Source organism: Sciurus vulgaris (assembly GCF_902686455.1).
Source record: "Sciurus vulgaris genome assembly, chromosome: 2".
NCBI lineage: Eukaryota > Metazoa > Chordata > Mammalia > Rodentia > Sciuridae > Sciurus > Sciurus vulgaris.
The window spans coordinates 64,561,556-64,582,491 of record NC_136462.1 but is presented as its reverse complement, the minus strand read 5'-3'; the positions used below and the strand labels follow the sequence as shown (position 1 = coordinate 64,582,491).

At 32.2% G+C, this 20,936-nt stretch overlaps 2 protein-coding genes across 16 annotated transcripts in view; one reads left to right on the top strand and one right to left on the bottom strand.

The window, feature by feature from the left end:
* Positions 1 to 20,936, top strand: part of MIPOL1 (mirror-image polydactyly 1) — a 326,832-nt gene that overhangs the window by 282,769 nt on the left and 23,127 nt on the right. The gene's annotated exons all lie outside the window — the stretch shown is intronic.
* FOXA1 (forkhead box A1) overlaps positions 1,754 to 20,936 on the bottom strand; it is an 82,298-nt gene continuing 63,115 nt past the window's right edge. The window contains exon 5 of the mRNA XM_079119772.1: positions 1,754 to 4,543. The gene's annotated coding sequence lies outside the window, so the exon portion shown is untranslated. The remainder of the gene's footprint in view (positions 4,544 to 20,936) is intronic.

The window sequence follows — 20,936 nt, the reverse complement described above, 5'->3', positions numbered from 1 at the left end:
CATGTGTGAGGCCTTGGGTTTGATTCCCAGCACTACAAAAAAGAGAGAGAGACTGACTTTGTAAGATAGTATTCTCCATACAATCAAAAATTACTACTGTTAGCATACATTTTGGACATTCCCTTGAAAATATGTAAATATTTCAGGCAATTTAAAATTTAGAGAGGTTCATATTTCCTCTTTTCCCTTTGCAACCAAATTTTTTGAATAACTTGTCTATAGTCACTGTCTCTAATTTTTCAATTCCCATTTATTCCTCTGCTACTCAATACTATAGCTAACTCTTATGCTGAAATTGTTCTTTTAGGATCAAAGATAATTTCCTAACTCCTAAATCAATAGCCCATTTTAAACCACATTTTTATTGCACAACTAAAATATGATGATGGTAATAATAAATGAAGACACTCATATATCTTCAGCTCCTGCTTTGGATTCCAAACATATAGGTGCAGACTTGGATGTTTTATTTTAAAACACTGTGCTAATGTGGACAGTAACACTTCCGCCACATAACACTGCTATAAGCATTAGATGAAATAATTGAAGCAACGCTTTTAGAACAATGTGTGTTGCATATCCCTTCCTTCTCTTGCATATCTCCTCCTCCTTTGGTCATCTCCCTCCATGCTACACTCATTACTCAGAAGGACTATATGTTTTTCAAGACTAAATGCCTTTGCATGTTTTGATCCCTTTGCTTAGAGTCTTTTTACTCTCTCCCCAGTGAGAACCTTTCATCTTGTGAGAGTCAGTGTAACCATAGAGGATAGAAAACAGGCTTTGTTGTCAGGTCTGAAAATCCTGGGTTTGAATGCCTAATTTCCTACTTATTACATGTGAAATTTTGTATTAAATACACCCCTGTAAATAAAAGTTGCTCAGATAAATTCAGTAATACTGACTTCATAGGGAGTGTTCTTGTGAGAAAGAAATTGAATAATATATGCAATGCCTATTGCAGTGCCAATAACTATTAAAAGCAATCTATAAGTGACATTATTAGTATTGTACTATTCATCTATTCATCAACAAAGCAAAACTAGTTCAATTACATCATTTCCACTGTCTTCTCCAACTTCCTATAAAGTAAAATCACTCCCTTCTATGTCTTGTCGTAGTTTGGGGGCAGGGAGGGGGGCATTTGTGTATAATTGGAAGCCATTCCAATCAACAGCAATTAGTTGGAACTTACAGCCTGATGCCATGCCAATAATAGTTATTGTGCCTTATTATTTCTATGTTTATGTGTCTTCCTACTAGACTGTGAATCCCTTGAGAGTAGAAAACGTCCTAAAATTTTACATGATACATCTTACCTATTGAATTCTTAATGAATATTGTTTTGAAAACAAGAAGAGACAGAAAGCTTATGTTCTAAAGTCTGGGGATTACTCTGATGTTAAGACATGTTAAGACCATATGATATAATCACAGAACATTATTTTAAGACTTTCATTCTACAACTTTTCTGTCTATTTCTACTCCATTTCTTTTAGGGAATGTGTCTGCAGATACTCCTAAATAATCTTTTTTTTTTTGAAACTGGGGATTGTTCCCAGGACAATCTACCACTGAACCGCATCCCCAGTCCTTTCTATTTTTTTTTTATATATTTTTAAATATATTTTAGTTGTAGGTGACACAGTACCTTTATTTTATTTTTATGTGGTGTTGAGGATCAAACCCATGGCCTCATGCATGCTAAGTGAGCACTCTACCACTGAGACATCCCCAGCCCTTTCTATTTTATTTTGAGAGGATCCCACTAAGTTGCCCAGGCTGACCTTGAACTTGTGATCCTCTTGCCTTGGCCTACAATCACTGGGATTTCAGGCATGCACCCTTGTGCCTGGCCCTACATAACGATTTCTCCAAAGATTACTGCTACATAATTCCCAGGAAATGTCATTCATTTCCATAAGCTTAACCCACTACCTATTAGCCAAATAACTTCCAAGTCTTCTTATAGTACTCACCTCTCTACTAAGATCCAGTCTCATGTTCCTAAAACTCTTTACCTTGCCCTCCCCTGAAAATAAAGGTCTTTCAGTTTTCCTGTATTTTCTCTCTGTTAATGAACTTCAACACTTTCAACACTGCCTGTTTCCTCACTCTTTTTTTTTACCTTTCATGTTTACTTTGGCACAAGTTTCTGCTTCGTCTACTGCCTAAATGTCTTGATTCCCTTCACCTCATCCATACTAGTTAGCTCTACTACAGCAAGTCCATCCCTCATCTGGACTATCTCAATAATTATAACACTATTCTATCTGCCTTTAGTCCTCCTGTGTCTGCCACCATAAAACATAAATCATACATGAAATGTAAGTACTACTTTCTAATATAAAATCTCTCATACGAGGCCTATCACTGGCCCTCTCCCACCATTCTAGTATCATTTCCTAACACAGTCCTTACTACCCATCTTTGAAAATGCTATTTCTTCTTAGAACATGTTCCTACCTTTTAGTGTACTGCCAAACTTTTGTTAATTCCTGAAATCCAACCTAAATATTATCCTCATTATAAAGCTTTAACTGGCTTCTTTCTTCCAGTTAATTATTTTCTCCTTCTGTTTTGTTTTCATAGTACTTAATCCATACCTTTGTTAGAGTTCTTAATCATCTAGGTGTTATAATTGTTTCATATGTTTATTTCCTACCTACTCTCTTTGTTCTCTCCCACATTTCCTAAGACATGGACAGTTCTTGTTCATCTTCATGTCTCCATCACCTCCAGAAACTCACACAGATGCCTACTATAAAGTAGATTCTCTGTAAATACTTAAGGAAAAATGAACTGAAACAATAGATTGATAGAATAATGGAAAAAGGTGAAAGCTGGTCAGGTTGGGACTGTACAGGAAAAATTCAGATATACTCTGATCTGCTTTAAGTCCTAGATAAAAAGCATTTCTCCCATCCCAGTGCCAAAATCTTACCAATTTCTTGGAAAAGGATGGCCCTCATGATGGATCCTGCCCACCTCCCCTCAGTGGCACTACCATACCTTCTCCTTACCTAGAAACTGGGAGCTCATGTCCAGACTCTAACCCTTGTTCTAAACACCCACTTCCCTCAAGTTTACTTATAATTAAGACTGGAAATCTTTAGTAATGGTAGAAAGAGAACATATACTATTACTAATTGTAGAATTTTAAATTCATATTTTCGTTTCAGTACTAAGAATGTTAATGCTTTCTGAATTTTTTAAAGTACAGGAATATTTCTTAAAGGAAAATTTGTATGGAATTACCACTCACAAGCTGGCCTACAGTTATGAGCAGAATAAAAATCAGTGAATGCCAAAAACTCATTGCCCAAAATAGTTCTTGGCCCAGCCATCATGAAACCTAGTTTTACTGGTGAAGACCCATTCCTTTGGGTTAAGCACTATGACTTCTATTAACTTCTATTAACTTTTACTATTTACTATTTTACTATTTTAAAATGTGTATGTTTTGGGGAGAATAGTACATTGAGATTTAGCTTTTAGTTTATTTCCTAATACTCGGTTTTTGAAGAGAGGAGTTATGTGGAGCTGCAGGGAACTAAAGAGTAGGCTAAGAGCACAAAACCTTTATAGGAAAAACATTTTTTAATAGTTTTACCAAGGACCATTCCCAGTCCCCATTTATTCAAGCAAAAACTGACATAGCAGTCCATCTAATGAATGCTTTTATGATTATGAGATTTAAAATGTGACACATTGTGCTGTATTTTATTTTCTATCAATAGGTATGCTTCTTGTGTCCTGAAGCAAAACTTCCAAAGGAATTTTAAGAATACATTTTGCAATACTTAGCATGCCTAAGCTGCACATAGTTACTTAAAATAAAAGTAATTACAAACATATTTATAAGTTTAGGAGATCTCTCAGACATTTAGGTTTTACATTGAAATAGTTTTTTTCACATATCATCTATACTGTGGGCCCAACTTACAGTGGTAAAATTCAAATGCCCACATAAACTAACTCTATAGTGAATAAATCAGACAAATGGATGTAGAAAAATTTAACTTTAAACATATTTTCAAGAAAAGATGTGTCAACTCTCAGAACTTTCTTTCCATCCATACTTTTCTAAAAGAAAAATAGAGCAAATTGTTTAAATTTTACATGAGTTCTTGTCATTTAAAATTTTTGTAGAATAATTAAAATATCAAAAATCAGGATGAATCTATTAGTTGATAGATTTTTACAGTAGTAAATTGCCTTTTGAACCATAGAGCACCCCGCATCTTTTGAGCAATATGAATAGGGAAGAAGAACATCAACACATAAAGCTAATAGTCTCTCCTGCTGCTTAACCAAATGCTGATTTCTATGAAAAAGTTGATGTTACAAAGAATCCCTGAATTCTTGGCCTGGTTTCCCGGCTGATGAGTAAGAACTAACTGTAGTTCCCTTGGAAGTGTCAGGGGAGTCGCCATAGTGTCACACAAGGGTTCTTAGTGTAGAGCAAACATACTTCCCACAAACTCCACTGCTTAATCTGTTTGCAGGTTGAATTATAAAACAGGATAGATGACTCTGGGTGCTGGGAAGGAGAACAGAGCATTTGCACAGTTCTTGATTTAAAAAAAAAAAAAAAACTCTACCATTTTCATCAAAAGACTTAAATAGAATTTTTAGTTTTGTTACTAGCTTCAGAATCCAATTTTAACCATAAGGAAAAATAATTATGCTAAAATATTCCCAAGTAGCTTAATATGAAAAGCCTCTGTGACTGACTTTTTTCCTAGAATTGCATGGTATTTTCAATAAAATTATTCTACTTCTTGTCAATTTTAGCTGTGCTGTTCCTCCTATAAAATCTTTGTGTGTGCTGTAAGTTAGTTCTAAGGCAGCTTCTAAGGCAGCATTATGCATATGTGCATACTGTAAATACTCATGAAGTAAATCCAAGAATACTCTTCATAAATTCTCAACTGAGCACAAGGTATAAATCAATGTTTAACAAAATGTTTAAAGTGGACTTTGATTCATTAGTACCATTAATAAATGGGAGGACTTAAATTTCTCTGGAAATTGCTCTTCAAAATGTTTCTTTGTGTTTGAGATTTGAAACCTCTGTGAAATATGACACATACCTTGGCAAATAATAGGCCAAATAGCTAATTTATTTGTGATAGTTTATCTACAAATGACTTCCCTAATCAGCTTTGGAAGGTACCTTCTAAATCTAGATAATTAGATAATAGCTTTATTGCCATTTACATGTGGAAGATGAACTCAGAAGACTCCAGAGCAATCACTGTAAGATGTACAGCATGTGAACAAGCTTGATTTCTATTCCTGAACACATGATAGGCTTTTTTTAATAGGCTTTAAAGAATTTAGTATTCTGAATTTGTGAATCACAGACATGTTTTTAAATTTTGTGATTATGTATTTAATTTGTGAAATATAAATCTTGTATTCTGTCAAACAAGTGTGTACTTTATTATAATTATCGATCATATTATATATTTATATAGTGGATCACCTTTCTCATTCATCAAATATTTCAAGTAGATTTCTTTAGAACTACTTTTATTATGCCCAGAGATACCTACCATATTTGAGAGATATATAATGTATTTATTTATTTATAAAAACTAAAGAATTTGGGCTTATATCTTTACCTCTAGGAAATGTCTCACTTTGACATGAAGAAACAGTTTCAATTGTCTGGTTTACTCCTTTATACCAGGGAAGGATTAAAGTAGGATTAACTAGGATTGGAGCCTAACCCAGAATTTGAGAGATTCCCAATGGAGTAGAAAGTGAAGGCTTTGGACTAAAATAGAAAAAGAGCTCTCTAAATCTAAGGTTCTCTGCTTTCCATGATAAGCTAGATCTCTTTTATAGTTAACTATATGAAAAGAATAAAAATGAGAATAAATATAAGAACTAGAGTTAAATTACGACATGACTTCTTGCATTTGGTCTACTTCTGCATTTCATAATCTGTCCTCCAATAAATGAACTAAAGTTGGGCTACTATATGTTTCTGCATACTAAGGTAGATAAACAGGTTTCAGACAAGCAAATAGAGAGTAATGAATGAAAAAGAACAAAAGACTACAAGACAAGAGATACACACTCTTTCCCTTCAGGATTAAGTAAAATAAAGGAGTTTTTGTTGTTTTTCATCAATCCCAGTTCTATAGTGATTAAAAGTCAGAGATACAGAGTTCCGAATGTCATTTCAGAGAAATTCTAGAATCCACTTATAATTATCAGGTTATGTTTTGGCAGACTTGATAGATCAAAAACCCAATACCAAAGGAGTTCTTACACCTCAGAGAAATTCAGATGTGATTTTCACATCTTATTTATCTGTGAAGATAGAATTCATATATAATCTATCAAGTATCTTTTTCCTTGATTCTATTCTTAGCGGCAGTCAAAATCCTTGCTACTATTTAACTTTTAACAGACTATATAGCTCCCAGGTACTTCTATAAAGTTAGAATTCATTCATCTTATTTGAGAGAGTAGTTAAAGAATTGGTACAATATAAGATGTATAAAGTGATTTGAACTCCCTACATAAAGGTTACTTAATGATATCAATTGCTAATATACTTTAGAATGTTTTATAGGAGTAAAAGAAAAGGAAGCTGTTGTAGGAATTAGAATTTTAGAATTTTATCATCCCTACTTGGATGTCACTCAACCTCATTATATTTGATATAATATGCTTGTTATAATGTATCATTATAATTTTACTTGATATAATTCAACTCAGAACTTCCCCATTTGCTTTCTCTATTCCTAAACATATAAATTGTATATAATGTATCTACTTGTCAATATAGAAAATCCACAATATAATCGTCTAACATCTATGTGCACAGTTGTACAATTTAAACAGCAATTTTAAGCTTCCTTACAAGGTATAGATTATGTTCCCAAAATATAATTGGAAAAAAAACTCAAATGAACCCAAGATTAAATAGAAATGCAGATTTTACTTGGATTCCATGATTGATTATTTCTTCCAACTAGGTCAGGGATTTGCTGGCATGTGTATTTGGTCCCTGGTAAATTTATAGGATGAAAAAATTCTTTGCTTGTTTCAGTGTAACTTTGTCGGTGGTGAAATCATAAATACTGCCCATACATAAACTTGATTCTGGATCATTTATGTTTAAAGAGAAAAAATTCTGTAACAATACTGTATGTAGTAGTAGCTGAAGTATAACTTTTATTCCTTACATTTTTATGTATTTTTGAACAGCTAACTCCACAGAGACAGTTTTTCTCATCAGTTTTTAACCTAAGTACAATATAATGAAAAAATTGTTATACAATTGTATAACTTTTTCGGGTGTTTAGAAAGAATAACTAGAAATAAAAAATAAGATTCCCCAAATTACATTGTTAAATAGTAAATACTATTGGGAACTAACTAATTTTAACTTCTGAGCTGCTTTGGCATTTATAGCATGCAAACTAATAGACTATCATTAATTTATTTTTTTCTTTGCCACATACAACAGTATTCTAAAAACATGTATAAGTGTATGTTTTTTCTCTTTTTGTTACCATTTGCCATATAACAAGCTATATAATGATAAAAATAGTGAAAACATTTACTATCTTGAAACATTTCGTTAAACTAATCTGCCTTCTAGGCTGAGTTATGTGTACTTCACATCAGTCTTCCAAGTTCCCCACAACTGACTCTCAGAGGGCCTAATCTTTCCCAGAATGATGGAGTAGCACAGTTCAAGAACAAGAATGAATTTCTGTATAATCACACCACAATGTGAGGTGACCCTAAGACAGAGAACTGACCAGATACACATATGGGTTTTAGGAAGACTTTCTGATGCTCTTTTTTAACACAGCTGTGAGAAGAATGTGGCTAAGACCCAATAGTCATTCTTGAGTAGAGCTGGCAAAGGAAACCATGAGGAGAAGAGAATTTAACACATGGGTGTAAGAAAGTACGGCTTCATTGATGCGATCTGAGGGGAATGCCTAATGACTGGAAGAATCAAACTTGGCAATGAGAACACAAAGCTCTTTTCATCAATTCAAACGCAGACTCTAAAGCTGCAGATGGTCACCTCCAGCCTTGTCTATTCAGTGTGGGGTTTTATAAAATGGCACTTTGGTGAATACTAATAGATCAAAACAAAGATTTAATAACGTAAAGATGTGGTGTTCATTTTTAAATGAGTATACAGGTCAGTGTCTCAGAAAAGGATAAAAAGAGTACCTCTTATATGTGGGTCTTAAGTCTTTTTGTTATTTTTCAACTTCAAAAATAAATGACATCTTTAATATACAGATTGTGCTTTATGGTGAACAGTTTACATTATGAATAAGAGGCCAGAATTGGACTTTAAATGCTCATTCACTGATTTCATTGCTTCTGTTTGAAGACTCTCAATATATAATGTTGGTTAATGTCATCCTGTAATGTTTTCTTGATGCTTACTTAATATGATAAATATATGTTGCAAAGATTTTAGAAAATTATGACAATTATATACTAAAAGACAATTCACTATATTCAACTTGTTACTTATGTTTATATCACTGAGTCTTAAATTAAAATATGGCATGTTTTTCCAAAATAATCTTTATTATTAGACATGTTTAGGTGGTTTATAAAATTCTTAAGCTAAATCCAAACAAATGAAGCTTTATCCAAGAACCTTGTGAAGTAAATATGATGACTAATTCTGTATTCTTAAAGCTTTTATCTAGCAAGTAATACATATAAAAATTGAAAGAATTGTAAGTTAAGGGAGAGGCAACCTAGTGTCTAGTAGAAATATCAGTGAATTAGCAGGACCCTAGATTGTAGTTAGTTATGTACAAATAATTAAATTGTGTTTCCTCTCAGTATGCTTGTCTGGAAGATGGAGCTGATATACTTGCTCTCTCTAATTCAAAACATAGCTATAAAAATGAAATTAAATGCATGTGCATGAAAATGCTTTGAACCATATAATGTACTTTATAAATATAAACCTCTTTGAATGTCCTTTTATAATATACATTTTAGAATTTGAAATTATTACTGTTTCCTTGGAACCATAAATAGTAAGAAAAAAAGCATTTTAGTTTCAGAGACAATGTAAGTACTAACTTGTGAAAAAAGTCGTTTTTTGCCATAGGTCTTAGAACTTGGAAGTAAATGGTGAATGCATTCTTACACATTACTGGTGGGAAGGCAAAATGATCAAACCAGTAAGAAGGAGAATTTGGCAATATCTAATAAAATAACATGTATTTACCCTTTGAGGATAAACTTATAGGAATCCATCCTGAATATATACCTCCACAAATATGAAATAGCATAAGAATTAGAGCATTATTCTTAATCACAAATAAAAACAACCCAAATAGTATGGTACATTCACATAGGAGAATATAATGCAATGTAAAAAAATATGATAATAAGGAATATATGTATAAAATGATTTGAATGGTTCCCAGTGTATATTGCTAGCTGAAAAAAAAACAAGTATTTATACTACTTTTTATGTGAAAAGTAAGAACAAAAGAAACAAGAAAGATAAACCAGAAACTAATGAAAATGATTATTTCTGGAAGTAAAAAGGAAAGAAACAGGCGTAGAATGGAAGTGCAACTTTTGTAATTGTGCCCTTTTGTACAGTTTTGACTTTTGAACCATGTAAATGTTTTACATATTCAGAAATTAAATGCAAATTTAAAAATAAAAATCAAGGCCTAAAAGTGAATACAAGTAGAAATAAATATGTCTGTGTATCAAAATTGATAAGACATTTGTAAAAAGAAAATAACCGGAGTATCTTTTGATTGTTATACCTTGTGTCAGATTATTCTAAGAATAAAAGAAATGCCTAGAAATCTTAAGTTTTGCACAGTGTTGTTCATAGTTGGTAGTACTATTGGTATCAACACTATTTTTGCTCTTTTGTGGTGAGACCAGGCCTTACATGTACTGAGCAGCAAGCACTCCACCACTAAGCCACCTCTCCAGCCCTAGTATCAGCATTTTTAAACAATTTTATGTATATTATTGAATTGAACCAAATTTTTCACCATAAAATAGATGGCATTAGGAAAATGAAACTTTAATATTAAATTTGGGCTGAAAATATCAATATGAACTCATGATTTCATATATATATATATATTCAACACAACAACAAGAAACCTACAGCAGTGGACACACATAGCACCCAGATTTGTTCATATCATACCACATTGAAAGAATCCAAAGCTGTTCATCCTAGGTCAGGGAAAGTATAAAGTTAATCTATGGTATCCTTTTGTGCCAAAAAGCAGTGCTCAAAGTAGTTGTACTGAAATATGAAGTCATATGAAAAAGACAAAGGATCCAGTCTGAAGAGGTCATGGCCACTGATCAAATTCAGGACAATTTGTGTATCACAAAAAGAACTCTTTAATTATAGAATATTGAACTCTTACATCTTTGTAGAAAGATATTTTTAAACAAAGATACTTTTAAAAAGACAGAGATGGAGAATGGAGAGGGAAAACAAACCTTTTGTACAGAAGAATATCAATATTAAAAGTAGATAGAATGATAGAAATTTACCACCTTGTAACTCACAGTATAATGAATTCAAACAAATATCAGCAATTTTACCATATAATTAGTTAAAAGAAGCTACTTTGGCACTAGAATCAGTCTAAGTACTTTGGGAAAACTTCCTTCACATGTGCTAAGGAGTTTAGAGCTTAAAAATTAGAATGGGTATAAACATAGAGATTTAGGATGTCAAGTGCCTTTGAGCAATATTTAGAGATTTATTACTAAAATTTACTTTGGAAATTGTTCTGACTCGAGTATTCTGTGCTTATGTAAATGATAGTAGAGATATAAGCCACTCAACCTTTTATCAAAATTCATTTTTTAAAGAATCACACTACAATGTGAAGTTTTGCCTTAGAGACTTTATGGATATTAGACTCGATACTGATCCTTTCCTTATTTAAAATTTTTATATTATGTTTATCATGCAGTTTTCAATGAATTTTGATTTTTTTGAGGGGGGCTAATGGGGATTGAATCCAGGGGTGCTTTACCACTCAACTACATACATCCCCAGCCCTTTCCATTTTTATTTTGAGGCAGGGCCTCCCTGAGTTGCTTACCACCTCCTTCAATTGCTGAGGTTGACCTGGAACTTAAGATCCTCTGCCTCAGCTTTCTGAGTCACTGGGATTAAAGGCATGCACCACTGTGCACAGTCAATTATTTTTATTTCATTAGAATATTATCTTGATTACTGAGGGGCTTTTTTACACCCCTTAAATTTTAATCTGCAATGAGTGCTTTATTCACCTCATCCTAGTTCTAACCCTAAATATTCTATAAAAGATGAACAAGACACTGCTAGGAAGAAAAAAAAAGACACTCCTAATTGATCTTTATCAAAATAATAATTAATGTTAGCTTGCTAAGTTATCCTAACTCATATGATTTCTAATGAATATTTTATGTTCAGAAATATGGTGTGAATCTGAAAAATTATGGTTCTTTGCAGTCTATGGAAGTTGGCCAGGATTTTAATTTTATGCTGTCCAGAAATCTACCACTGCCTAAATTTCTTTCTTACTTTATGTTCAGTACATGCACCACTTTTGCCAGCTATTTCTTTGCTATATAGTTATATTTCATATTCTGTCTAGATCAAACATCATATATATCAACAGAAAGGTCCTAATTGCATTCTAGACCCTAAATGTTGATTTTTATTTGATAATATATGGTTTTTATGAATCAAAGTTAAATCAGATAAAGAAAATGACTATCACAATGCCAGCTTAATAAGTTGAATATTACTTTTACTTTGTAGGCCCATGGCTTAGTCTGAAATTTGAAGTTGCATTGATATATTATCTCTACTAGTCTCCCAAAGGATGTTGCCAGTCTTTTGAATTAAACTTGAATAAGGTTGATTTGTATTCCCTGTTAATCAAATTTGAAATGTTGACTTAGAAAATTTCATTCAGTGCTAATTATATATGACTTTTATGAAAGTTAGGAAGGAAAGAATCCTACATTTTAAAGTTTAGTATCAGTCTAAAACCCTATGAAAACAATAGTGAGTAGCTTAATAAGCCATCTTAATAAGATACCTTAATAAAACTAACCAGTTATTCTAGCTTGCTGCATTTCACTTGGCAGTATAAAATCAGTGATTCACTTTCTCCATCAGTAATTGAAACTTTTCTGGGTTTAAAATGATCCAAAACCTTAGCAACGTTATAGCAACACTTCTTAGCCTATAAACTCTTGAATCTTTCTAATAGCAAAATATATTCTCTAGGTAGTGTTTTAAACATTCTTTTGGCATTAGTATAAGAAAAGAAGTTAATTTATATTGATTACCTTATAAACTTTATTTAAACACAATCTTAATATTCATAATATGTAATATCACATGGTGTTTGTCTTCAGCTATGGAAGAAAAAAGCATAATTTGTTAAATTTTATAATGGTATATTAAGTTTGGGTTAGGGACTGAATATAAATAAGAAAGTAGATTAAAATTTAGTAACATGTTATGGCATTAAATAACTCCTTATGAGATGATATTTGGAATTCTTAACATTTTACTTTAAAATGAAATAATGGAAGTTTTTCAGCCTCCATTTACTAGAATATTTCTGCAAATAGCACATTGTGGGCATTTTGGTCTTTACTCCAATATATGAAAACTAAATTAAATATTATTATTCAATTATTTTCTCTTTTTAACTTTTTGTTTTAAGTAACAGCTTCTTGATAGACAAGGTGAGTAGTTTGATCTAATGAACACAATTTATAGATACAATGAAGAGAATCTTTGGGTGAATTTACCAATTTATTTTTATGCCCCTTATTAATTCGTGTTCAACATCAGTGTACTTTCTGCTTCCCCTGAGTGTTCAGTGGTCCATTAGGAATGGAAATTAAAGAATTTACAACTGATAAAGAAAAAATTAACTTAAAATAACATGTTCGCCTGCTCTGTTCTGCTGAGTGATAGAGAACTGAGAGTTAGATTCATGAATATGCTCTGATGTTTGGCTTAAATTCCTCTTTGCTCATTTGTGTGACTCAGAAGTTCTCAAACCATTTCCATTTCCATAAAGGAAAAAAGGTTTAATGATAATTGTATTCTTTCACTTCGAAAATAGACTTTGAACAGACAGCATTATCACCTTTGGCTATTTGATCTCCTGTGAATTTTTAAATCACATACATTTAAATTTTTGCTTTAGGGAAGCATAATTTAGATTTGTGCAACCTTTTCATGTTTTTTGTCAATTTTAACATATTTTTGAAACATGCTGATTGAGGGCTGTGGATGTAGCTCAGTGGTAGATCACTTGCCTAGCATGTGCAAAATCCCTAGAAATAAAAAAAAAAAAAGTTGCTTGAAAAAATAATTTTAAAATACTTAAAAATATATTTTGAAATATTGTTATTAATTATTAAGAAAAAGGCCCATAAGTTCATATGAAAGTCAAATAAATTATGTGAAATTGTTAAGATATTGAAAAAAATTGCTGGAAAAAGTATGTGCTACATCATACTAAATAAATGTTAAAGATTTCTTAACACATCTCCAAGTAAGAAAACATTTTTCAAAAAAAATTAATAGTTTGTTATATAATAATTGACAATGTACCTAAAATATGGAGTAAATATTTTTCTCATCATGGACAAAGTATACAACTCTAGAACCTAATAATTGTGTTCCTGGACTTAATAAATATTAATCTTTGCTAGTCCAGTTTACACCATTTGTTCTTACACCAGCTTTCTGATTTTGCTCTGAAGTATTCTACCATATGCTGTTTTATGATACTAGCTGCAGAGCTTGCTCTTCCAGTTTACTGAATATGCTTACTATATTCCGTAACTGATAAATCAATAAAACCTTATTGTAATGTATAAGCTTCCATTTCCGTAAAGCAGTTATAAGCAAACTGTAAGTGAACACGAGTTCGAAAAAGGTATTTTGTGATTATATATATTGTTGACTAAAAACATTTGACTTTCATAGAAGACATCAATTATTGTGTATTTTGGTTGTAGTACTGCTCATAATTTTTTGAATAATGAATCCAATGGATAGAAAACTATAAAAATGTTTATATTATACAAATACATTTTAAATAGTTATTCCAGAGAGCTACTTGTTAATGGCAAATTAATAGATATGACTCACATTTCTTATTTGGGAATGAAACTGGAGCCTGTTAATAAAGTTTTTATTCTCTGTAATTGAATTTGATATTGTTTTCATACATTTTCAATATCATGAGAGCAAAAATAACCTTTTAAACTTTTAAATATCATTAAATAAAAAATGTAAATACCATCAACCCTATGCCGATTAAGTAAAAGTGTTTAGGAGTAGGATAACTGCATCAAAGATTTGCATTAACAGTAATATCATTTTCTCATTTTAAAGATAATTTGTACTTAATGAAAAATTTTTGTTATTCATTAGAATTTGACCCAGTCTTAAATAACACCAGTTTTCTGATATATTTTATCATTTTCATAAATACCCCCTTTGATTACTACTACAAAAATGGTTGTTTTATAATTTGTTTCTCTAGGTGTCCTAATAAGTTATTATAAAATGAAAATCTACAGAAAAATTATTACAAATGGATTGTTTTAAAAAGTAAGTGGGTGAGTTATGATAACTACACCAAATATAAATATTGGGAATTTTTTCAGATCTACAAATCAAATATGTTTCATTCTAAATATAAAGATGAAAGAGAGCCTGACCAGCAGGGCATACCTGTAATCTCAACAGCTCAGGATGCTGAGGCAGGAGGATCACAAGTTCAAAGCCAACCTCAGCAACTTAGCAAGGCCCTAAGCAACTCAGCAAGACCCTCTCTCTAAATAAAATATAAAAAAGGGGTAGGAATATGGTTCAGTGATTAAACACCTCTGGGTTCAATCCCTGGTTCCAAAAAAAAAAAAAAAAAAAAAGATGAAAGAGAAAATCCCTAGTGGGTGAATGAGGAACAATTGTTGAATATTTAAAAAGGCCATGATTTAAGTATTTTCTCAATTATAATTACAATAATAGGCTTTTGATCAGTCTTACTCATGACTTTACTCAGCCAATATTTTTAAACAGCAACTGTGTCAAGCACTGGGATAGTCACTGGTAATCAAACTCAAACTATACCTTGACCTCATGAAGAAATAATCTTTTAGGAGAGATTAAGTATTAAATATCCATATAAGCATATTATAAGTTTACATGGATATTTAGACATATATGGATACCTATATATTATATGGATAAGTATGTTTAATGTGATGAGGAAAAATGCATAGGAGTTATATGAGAGAATAGCAGAGAGGTCCAGTTTATATTTGTATTTATGATAAGAGGTTTTTACCTTTGCTGTGACCATACTATAAATAGAGAATAACTTAACTAGTGAAAATAACCTTCCATGTGGAAACCAAAGCAAAGAACTTGACTTACTAGAAAAATTAAAAGATCTTTGCAGCAAAGTGACGGCAGCTCAGAACAATAAGGATGGTGTAGTACGCAGATCTTGGCAGATCATGGCAGAACTCTTAGAACCCTTTATCCTATGTTAAATGGATATGTCTATTAGTTTCCACTTATTAACTTTATCTTCCTAGAAGTGGAAGTTTTTGATGGATTTAATCAGGGACAGTGTACTGATTTACATTTTTAAAGGTTAACACTGCTGTGTTGAAGATAATTAGCATAGGACAAGTACAAAAGCAAAGAGACTTTCCAGGAAGCAATAGCATTGGTGAGAAGTCATAATGAGTTGAATTTGGGGTGCTGGTGCAGACTGAAATAAGTAGTGAGATTTAAGACCTCTTTAAATGGAAGACTTCCTAAATGGATGCAGGGTATCAAGGAGAGATCCCAGATATCTGTCTTCATAATTTGATATACAGAAATACCATTTACTAAGGTGGGAAAGACTATAGGAAGAACAGTTGAAATAGGATAATGTTTTTAACAGGTTGAATGAGTTGTACATGAGATATCGAGGTGGTTATGCCCTTCCTGATTTCTTAGTTTCTCAAGGAAACTAAGGATTTGGATTTATTATAGGCAATCCTTCAAAATTCTTTCATTTTTTATTATTTTTAATTGATACATTATAGTTTATACATAAAAGTAGAATTCATTGTGATATATTCATGAATGCACATAATATAGTTTGGTGAACTTCATTCTGCAATTCTTCATTATTAATTCTTTTTAAAATTAATTCTTAATAGGTCCATTTAAGAAAATATTTGGATTTATATTGCTTACATTTTATGGTAAAGTTTCTAATGTAAAGATGATAACCTGCCATTCTCTTGCCTGATAGATAACCTTATCATTAGGTTATGTTAGGAGGCCAGGTTTAACATCCTGTGGTATGTTTGATATCTACAGTACCAGGCATGGCCTCGGAGCTCTATTAGGTAATATATTTTTCCTTCCAATAGATCATTTTATCCAAAAGGTTTCATTGAACCATTGTGCCAGGAATTGGTTAGGTTTTAAAACTGTCATTTGTTTATGCCAAAACTCTTCTTTATGGTATGTATTTCCTGCTAATCATGAACTTGTTAATAAAACATAGTGGTTAGATTTAACCAGACATGTATAAAATTTCAAATCATAATTCTAGTTAAATTTTGTATCAGGATTTAAAAAATGTTTTGCTTTGAGGTTAATATTGGTTTAACTATCTATTGCTATATAGCAAATTATTCCAAAACTTTTTAGTTTAAAACAACATGGATTATTTCAGTTTCTGTGGGTTAGGCATCTCAGTGCAGCTTAGCTGGACCCCCTGGCTCTTGAGCCTCTTGCACGGTTGCCGCCATTCCAAAGACCTCTTTGGGGAGGATCTACTTCCTAGAAAACTTATGAAAATGTTGTCAGTGCTTTGTAGGCTGTTAGATTAAGGCCTTGGTTCCTGGTGCACTCAGGCTTCTTTCAATTATTTGCTGTGTGTTCTTATAACATGGCAAATGGCTTCATCAGAATGAACAAGCAAAACAGTAAGAGAGAAAGAATAAGCAAGCAAAATGGAGTCTGTCTTTTGTAAACTAATCACAGACATGACATCCCATCACTTGAACCTTATTTTGTTCATTAGAAGCTAGAGTCACTAGGTCCAGTTCACACCAAAGGAAAGAGGGTTACACAATGATGTGACTACCAGGCAGGAGTCATTGAATGCTTCCCATGAAGTTCATAAAAAGTTTAGTTACTTTTATTGGTCCTTGGGTAACTGAAAATTGGTAATCTGTAAGACATGCAGTTAATCGTACTGTTCCATGAGCAGTGACAGTTGTGGGCAAATGCACAATCACTATCTGACCTTGGGATCCTATTCCAATCCTCTGAAAATCTACAAGATCCAGTCTAAAGAAACCAAAGGTCACAGCAGGGTCAAAACTTCTAAGAAAACACAGCTTGAGTCAAAAAGTAAGTACCAAGAATTGTGCATATTCAGATATTGATAGATTGTGAAAGGGCAATTAGCAGGATACCTCTGTGGTGCAGTCAGTCTGGCCAGCTTCCTACTTATCTGAAAGTGCCACAGGTAGTGTAAAAAAACAGTAGAAACAGAATTCTTACCCCTTTTCAAATCAAGATATAGAGAAGAATCTGAGTCCAAATTAATCCAGCTTTACTAGTAAAAATTAGAAAAATAAAATAATGGAGAAGGGGCATTTATCAGTGGTGGATATGCAAAGAATGTCTATTGTTTGAATGCATGCTGAGGTATGGCAATTTCATTGTTACTTCAGATCTGTTTGTTGTTGATGTTGTTGCAAGTCAGTAGCAATGGAAACTCAAAAAGTTTGAGTAATCAAATACAACTATTTAAACATGAAGCTTATTTTAAAACGACAAAAGTAATATAATCATTAACATGAAAGATTACAAAAAATAATTTGAAATAAAATGAGCATTATTATTGCCACCATAGACACATCAGTGCATGGACAGCTGTTAAAATATTTTGTTGAAATAAGAATAAGAATTTAAAGTAATAAAAGGATACAGCTTGAATAAGAGTAATGCTTGCTCTTTACATGTACTTTGAATTATTGGAAGGGACTTAGAAAATCCCCTTAAACTTATTTCTTTCACTGTCCAATTCAATCATTAATCAAGTAGGTACTATACAGCAAGCACTGAAATAGACACCAGGAAGTACAGGTAAATAAAATTCAAGGCAGGAGCACCTTCCATCACTGAGAGTCTAACAAGGGATGACAACAAATATAGCAATCACAGAAATGTGTGTACTGAGGAGATACTTAGGAAGGACACCTATCTCATATTGGGATAAGTAGGAAAGGTTTTCTAGTTGTGGGAAACATTTGTTCCATTAAATATCCCAATTATGTTACTAGAAGTCTTTATTACCTATCAGTATGTGCCATAGAAAAGGAATATAAAATTGAAAATTCTGACCCAAAAAAACATGATTTTAAAATATTGTTTTTGCTATAGCATATATATAGTATTGTTCACTTAATAAAGAAATAGCATAGAACCTAAGTAGGTTCCCTTATTTGAATCCCTTGGGGTTGTGTTTCAATATTTTCCAAATCTTACAGAGGAAATATGGTATATATTCTCTTTATTGTATAACACCTCCATTTGTTCCAGAAAAGCATGCCATAATCAAACATATGCAATGATATAAACGAATTGTCTCCCTAAATCAGGTCAGATTTTGGTGCTATATGAGTTTGCAGCAAACTTATAAATATGCTTATGGTTTTTCAGAGCTTTTTGAACATGGAAAATATACATTAAAGTATTATATATATAGGAAGCATGTCCATAAAAAGATAGTTGGACCTGATAAATTAATAATAAAGATACCAATGAAATTTTTACATTGTGCCTATAATACCAATAACTGAAATTAAGGTGAAGGATCTCACTCGGGTCTGTTCCTCTTTGATCTTGTATTGACTATCCCTCAATAATAGAAAGTATCAATGGGAAAAGGTAGAGAATAATCCTAATGGCTTATTTGTTACAGGAAAGATAAAGGCATATCAAAAGTTGTTTATGACATAAGAGTCACAAAAAAACTTGATAAATATTTTTAAATATGGTTTTTAATAACTTAACTTTTGTCTAAGTTTATGCCAAGTCTCTGCTTGGATAGTTGTTTATGTGCTATTTTCTAATACTGGTCAATATAGTAACTCTATAGATGAAGCCAAGTTAATTATGAGGGATTTGTCACAACTGGAAGTTTTTTATATTTCAACATTTTCCCAGAACTTTATTCCAGTGTAGTTAAATCGTTTTCCAGAATCATATAAAACAGTTAAGTTTTATTTTTACTGAGCTACATAACTACCTATTTGTTGGGTTAAGTAAAATGAAAAAGTCAAATACCAACACGTTAAAGGTTTTTATTGAAAAGAGGGATTTGTGATTTTCTCTGCAGATGTCTTTTCATTACAGCCCCCATTAGCTTTTGAGGGATATGTCACTAAAGGAGAGGAGAAGATACAGACATTGTTAAAATTATTTATAGGCTCAGTTTCTCATTGAAACCCAAATAAAATCTATTTTGACTTCTACCCACAACTTTCTTCTTAGTTTGGTAAATGTAATTAAGATTTTAAGTGAAGCATTTTTCCTATTCGTAACTAAAAATTTGTACTTGTATGTCTAAGTGAAAGCAACTGTGTGTATCTTGGTAGTTATAGAAAAAATTTAACTTTTAAATTTAAATCTCTTCAAAACTATCAACTCTCTTAGAGACTTTCAAAACTAAATTCACTAGTTGTTAATTTTCTGTAGATATAAAACATTGTAAGAGTTTAATATGAAGAACTGGGAGTGTTATGCAGTTATAGAGAACATGCTTAGCATGTGATAGGCCCTGGGTTCAATCCCCAGCACCAAAAAACAACCAAAACTGTATAACTTGAATCCTAAAAAAGTTAATCATGTATATCTTTTGAGACTAAGGCGTGCGAGCTCTGTGAAAAAAGAATCCGGGATATTTTTATTTCTATTACAAGGAAGGCTATCAGTGAATAGATTTCTCCAAACATGTGTTTGTGTAGTTCCCTTAATCTGTAGGATTAAGAAATGAAATGAAATTTTAAGTTTTGAAAAATATTTGATTTGAAATTTTGTTAAATATTACTGTTTTAGTCATCATTTTCACCGCCATGACCAAAATACCTGCAAGAGCAACATAGAGGAAGAAAAATTTATTTGAAACTCAAGGGTTCTGAAGTCTCAACCCATAGGCAGCCAGCTCCTTTGCTCTGGGCCCAAGATGAAACAGAACAGCATGGTGGAAGGGTATAAACAAGGAAAGAAGCTAAGGACATGGCAACAAGAACAGGGAAGCAGAGAAAGGGCTCCACTCACCAGGGACAAAATATAATATACAAAGGCACATCCCCAGTGACTCACCTCCTGTAGCCACACCCTACCTGCCAAGTGTTATTGTCCACTTAACCCATTCAAGTGTGTTAATGCATTGAGTAGGTCAAGGCTCACATAACCAAATCACCTCTAAGCTATCTTCCATTGTCTCACACATGAGCTTTTGGAGAATACCGCGTATCTAAACCATCACGATTGCCCAATATTGTTCTTTAAAGACTCATAAACACTCAAACTATCTTTATTGCCAATGACATGATTCTATATTTAGAAGACCCAAAAATTCTACCAGAAAACTTCTAGAACTAATAAATGAATTCAGCAAAATGGCAGGATATAAAATCAAAACCCCTGAATCAAACACATTCCTATACATCAGGAATGAATCTACTGAGAGAGAAATTACTACCCCATTCACAAAATCCTCAAAAAAAAAAAAAAAAGCTTGGGAATTGATCTTTAAAAAAGAGATGAAATACCTCTACAATGAAAACTACAGAACACTAAAGAAGAC